This window comes from Podarcis raffonei, chromosome 14 (genome assembly GCF_027172205.1).
Source record: "Podarcis raffonei isolate rPodRaf1 chromosome 14, rPodRaf1.pri, whole genome shotgun sequence".
In the NCBI taxonomy this organism is placed as follows: domain Eukaryota; kingdom Metazoa; phylum Chordata; class Lepidosauria; order Squamata; family Lacertidae; genus Podarcis; species Podarcis raffonei.
The window spans coordinates 53,872,501-53,877,500 of record NC_070615.1 but is presented as its reverse complement, the minus strand read 5'-3'; positions in this window follow the sequence as shown (position 1 = coordinate 53,877,500).

The following is a 5,000-nucleotide window of genomic DNA, read 5'->3' as shown; positions in this document are numbered from 1 at the left end:
GCTTTCCCGGTCTACCGCAGGGAGGTCTGTCCGCTGCCCGGTCTCCCCGTTCTCCGCCCGGCCGAGGCGGCTGGGGCTTTCCGGTCCTCCCCGGAGGTCCGCCGACCGCCCGGTCTACTCGCGAGGGCCCCGGTACTCCCGGCGGCGGCCGGGCCTGCGCTGTCCCCCCCCCCAAGTCTTCCGAGAACGGGGGGCCTCCCGGTCTACCGACCAAAGGCCCGGTCTGCTTCTCGTGTCCAAGGTCACCCTGGTATGGCCCGGGGCTGGCAGCGGTGCCCGGTCTCCCGGCCCCAGGTTCTGCTGGCCGTGGAGGCTGGGTCCTGCCGGTCTACCTCCGAGGAAGGGAGGCTTCCCGGTCGACCCGCCGGAGGGGCAGGCGACGTTGCCCGGTCTCCCGGCCCTCGGCTCCCCTCCGGTGGTCTACCGGCGGATAAGGCTGGGGCTTGCCGGTCTTCCTCCGAGATCGTGGGGCTTCCCGGTCTACCCACCGGAAAGCGCGGCTTCGACGGACTACCTGGCGCACGGCGCGCAACAGCTGGCCGGTCTACTGGGCCCCGGACCTCGGGAAGCCCGGTCTCCCGGCCCTGGGCTCCCCTCCGGTCTACCGCCCGGGAAGGCTGGGTCTTGCCGGTCTTTGTCAGAGATCGTGGGGCTTCCCGGTCTACCTGCCGGAAAGGGCGCCTCTGCCAGGCTTCCTGGCGTACGGCGCGGCACCGCTGACCGGTCCACTCGGTGTCAGGCCCGGTGGGCTCCTCGCGTCCACGCACACCACGCCCTGCCTGCCTGCCCGCCTGCCTGCCTGCCTGCCTGCCTGCCTGCTCGCCCGCCGCAGGGTCTGGGGCTTCCAGGTCTACCTAAGAAAAAGCGAGTCTACCGGCCGGGAAGGCTGGGGTTTGCCGGTCTTCCTCCGAGATCGTGGGGGCTTCCCGGTCTACCTGGTGCACGGCGCGGAACCGCTGGCCGGTCTACTGGGCCCCGGACCTCGGGAAGCCCGGTCTCCCGGCCGGAGGGGCTGGCGGCGTTGCCCGGTCTCCCGGCCTTGGGCTCCCCTCCGGTCTACCGCCCGGGAAGGCTGGGTCTTCCTTAGAGATCGTGGGGCTTCCCGGTCTACCTGCCGGAAAGGACGCCTCTGCCAAGCTTCCTGGCGTACGGCGCGGCACCGCTGGCCGGTCTACTCGGTGTCAGGCCCGGTGGGCTCCTCGCGTCCACGCACACCACGCCCTGCCTGCCTGCTGCCTGCCGCCTGCCCAGCGCTCCTAAACCAAGAAACAGGCTCTTGCCCGGTCTACCTGGAAGGCAGGGAGCGGACGGCCACCCTGCCTGCCTGCCTGCTCGCCCGCCGCAGGGTCTGGGGCTTCCAGGTCTACCTGAGGAGAAACGGCTTCCCGGTCTACCCTCCATGGGGCCGGGAGGCGCCGGTCCACTAGGCGGGGGGATGGAGCCGCTGCCCGGTCTACAAGCCTTCGAAGGGGGGAGGCTTTCCGGTCTACCTGCCGGAAAGCGCGGCTCTGCCGGGCTACCTGGCGTACGGCGCAGAACCGCTGGCTGGTCTACTGGGCGCCCGACCTCGGTGAGTCCGGTCTACCGGTCGGAGGGGCTGGCGGCGTTGCCCGGTCTCCCGCCCCTCGGCTGCCCTCCGGTCTACCGTCCTGGAAGGCTGGGGCTTGCCGGTCTACCTCCGAGATCGGTGGGGGTTTCCGTGTCGGACAATCTGCTCGCCGGGCCCCCGGTCTACCCGCCGGAGAGGCTGCGGCTTGCCGGTCTACTACGGAGGACGGAGGGCTTCCCGGTCTACCTGCCCCTGCCCCCTATGGAGCCTGCAGGTCTACCCGGTCGCTGTAACCCGACGACATCGCCAAGGGTGGGTGGGGTTCGTGGCGACAGCTGCCGTAGAACTCGGTGACTTTGTAGACGGCCGCTTGGCGGCAGCGCAGCAAGTAGGCGAGGGAGGGGACGGGACGGGTGAGGGCGTGCGTGCGTGCGTCCTCGCAGGGACGGCAAGGGAGAAAAGCCTTGGCGTGCGTGCGTGCGTTCCTTTGCGGGAGGTGGAGCATGCAGAGACCCAGGGATACAGAAAGACATGCGCAAAAGCGCTCGTGCGCTCTCACACACACTTGATTGCGGAGGGAGAGAGAGAGAGAGAGAGAGAGAGAGAGAGAGAGAGAGAGGGGGGGGGCGGGGAGGCAGGCAGGCAGGCAGGCAGAGGCAGGCAGGCAGAAACAAAATCTCTCTGTCTCTCGTCTCTCTCTCTCTCTCTCACACACACACACACACACACAGACACAAAGAGTCGTTTGCGGGAGAAGGGCACAAAATTTCTCTCTCACACTAAGCATACACTCAAACACAGCATGTGCTTGTGGGGGGGAGACAGACAGGGACAGAGAGATGGACACAAAAGATCACTCCGACACGCACACGCGCACACCAAAGAAACCACCCCCGCCCACGACATCGCCAAGGGTGGGTGGGGTTCGTGGCGACAGCTGCCGTAGAACTCGGTGACTTTGTAGACCGCCGCTTGGCGGCAGTGCAGCAGGTAGGCGATGGAGGGGACGGGTGAGGGCGTGCGTGCGTTCGTCCTTGCAGGGACGGCGAGGGAGGGAGGGAGGGAGGGAGGGAGGGAGGCCGAGAGAGAGGCAGGCAGAGGCAGGCAGGCAGAAACAAAATCTCTCTCTCTCTCTCTCTCTCTCTCTCTCTCTCTCTCTCTCTCACACACACACACACACACACACACACACACACACACACACAAACACACACACACACACACACACACACACACACACACAAATAAAAAGCCCCAAACGGTCGTTTGCGGGAGAGGGAGACAGAAGGGCACAAAATTTCTCTCTCACACTAAGCATACACTCAAACACAGCATGTGCTTGTGTGGGGGGGAGACAGACAGAGACACAGGAGCCAAATACACCGCACACACGCTTGTGTGCAGGGGAGACGGAGCGATCTTTTGTGTCCGTCTCTCTGTCCCTGTCTAACGCGCACACACGCACACCAAAGAAACCACCCCCGCCCACGACCTCGCCAAGGGTGATCCCTTGCCGTCCCTGCAAGGACGTACGCACGAAGGCACGCCCCGCCCCACCCCACCCGTCTCCTGCTGCTCTGCTGCCAAGCGGCGGTCTACAAACTCACTGAGGTCTACGGCAGCAGTCGCCACGAACGCCGCCCTCGCCGATGTCGCGGTTTGTCGTGGCGATGTGATGGCGGGTGGGGGAGAGAGTGACAGACCCAAAATAGATCACGGAGAGAGAGGGAGGCAGGCGGGCGGGCAGGCATGCCAGCACACGCACAAACACTCACGCATCCCCCATTTCGACCGCACGGACGCACGCACGCACGATCTTGTCAACAATAGGGATACGACGAAGGAGGAGGAGGAGGAGAAGAAGAAGAAGAAGAAGAAGAAGAAGAAGAAGAAGAAGAAGAAGAAGAAGAAGAAGAAGAAGAAGAAGAAGAAGAAGAAGAAGAAGAAGAAGAAGAAAAGACAGCTGCCCTGCCCTTACCATACTGGCCACACGAGGGCGCTCCTAAACAAGGGCCAGGTTCTTACGCGGTCTACCTGGGGGGGGGGGAAGGCCGGCAGGCGGGCAGGCAGGCAGGCAGGCAGGAGACATCCACGCTCCCTGCCTGCCTGCCTGCCGCCCGCCTGGCGGTTCTATTCAAAGGGCCAGGTTCTTACCCGGTCTACCGGGGGAGGCAGGCAGGCAGGCAGGCAGGGGACGTCCACGCTCTGCCTGCCTGCCTGCCTGCCTGCCTGCCTGCCTGCCTGCCTGCCTGCCTGCCTGCCTGCCTGCCTGCCTGCCTGCCTGCCTGCCTGCCTGCCGGCTCCCCGGCGCTTCTATACGAAGGGCCAGGTTCTTAGCCGGTCTACCTGGGGGGGAGGCAGGCGGGCAGGCAGGAAGGCAGGGGACATCCACGCTGCCTGCCTGCCTGCCTGCCTGCCTGCCTGCCTGCCTGCCTGCCTGCCTGCCTGCCTGCCTGCCTGCCTGCCTGCCTGCCTGCCTGCCGCCCGCCTGGCGGTTCTATTCAAAGGGCCAGGTTCTTACCCGGTCTACCGGGGGAGGCAGGCAGGCAGGCAGGCAGGGGACGTCCACGCTCCCTCCCTGCCTGCCTGCCTGCCTGCCTGCCTGCCTGCCTGCCTGCCTGCCTGCCTGCCTGCCTGCCTGCCGGCTCCCCGGCGCTTCTATACGAAGGGCCAGGTTCTTAGCCGGTCTACCTGGGGGGGAGGCAGGCGGGCAGGCAGGCAGGCAGGCAGGCAGGCAGGCAGGCAGGCAGGCAGGCAGGGGACGTCCACGCTCCCTCCCTCCCTGCCTGCCTGCCTGCCGCCCGCTTGGCGCTTCTATACAAAGGGCCAGGTTCTTAGCCGGTCTACCTGGGGGCGGAGGAAGGCAGGCAGGCAGGCAGGCAGGCAGGGGACATCCACGCTCCCTGCCTGCCTGCCTGCCTGCCTGCCTGCCTGCCTGCCTGCCTGCCTGCCTGCCGGCTCCCCGGCGCTTCTATACAAAGGGCCAGGTTCTTAGCCGGTCTACCTGGGGAAGGGAGGCAGGCAGGACACAGGCACCCCGCCAGCCTGCCTGCCTGCCTGCCTGCCGGCTCCCCGGCGCTTCTATACGAAGGGCCAGGTTCTTAGCCGGTCTACCTGGGGGGGAGGCAGGCGGGCAGGCAGGAAGGCAGGGGACATCCACGCTGCCTGCCTGCCTGCCTGCCTGCCTGCCTGCCTGCCTGCCTGCCTGCCTGCCGCCCGCCTGGCGGTTCTATACAAAGGGCCAGGTTCTTACCCGGTCTACCTGGGGGGGGAGGCCGGCCGGCAGGCAGGCAGGCAGGCAGGCAGGCAGGCAGGCAGGCAGGGGACGTCCACGCTCCCTCCCTCCCTGCCTGCCTGCCTGCCGCCCGCTTGGCGCTTCTATACAAAGGGCCAGGTTCTTAGCCGGTCTACCTGGGGGCGGAGGAAGGCAGGCAGGCAGGCAGGCAGGCAG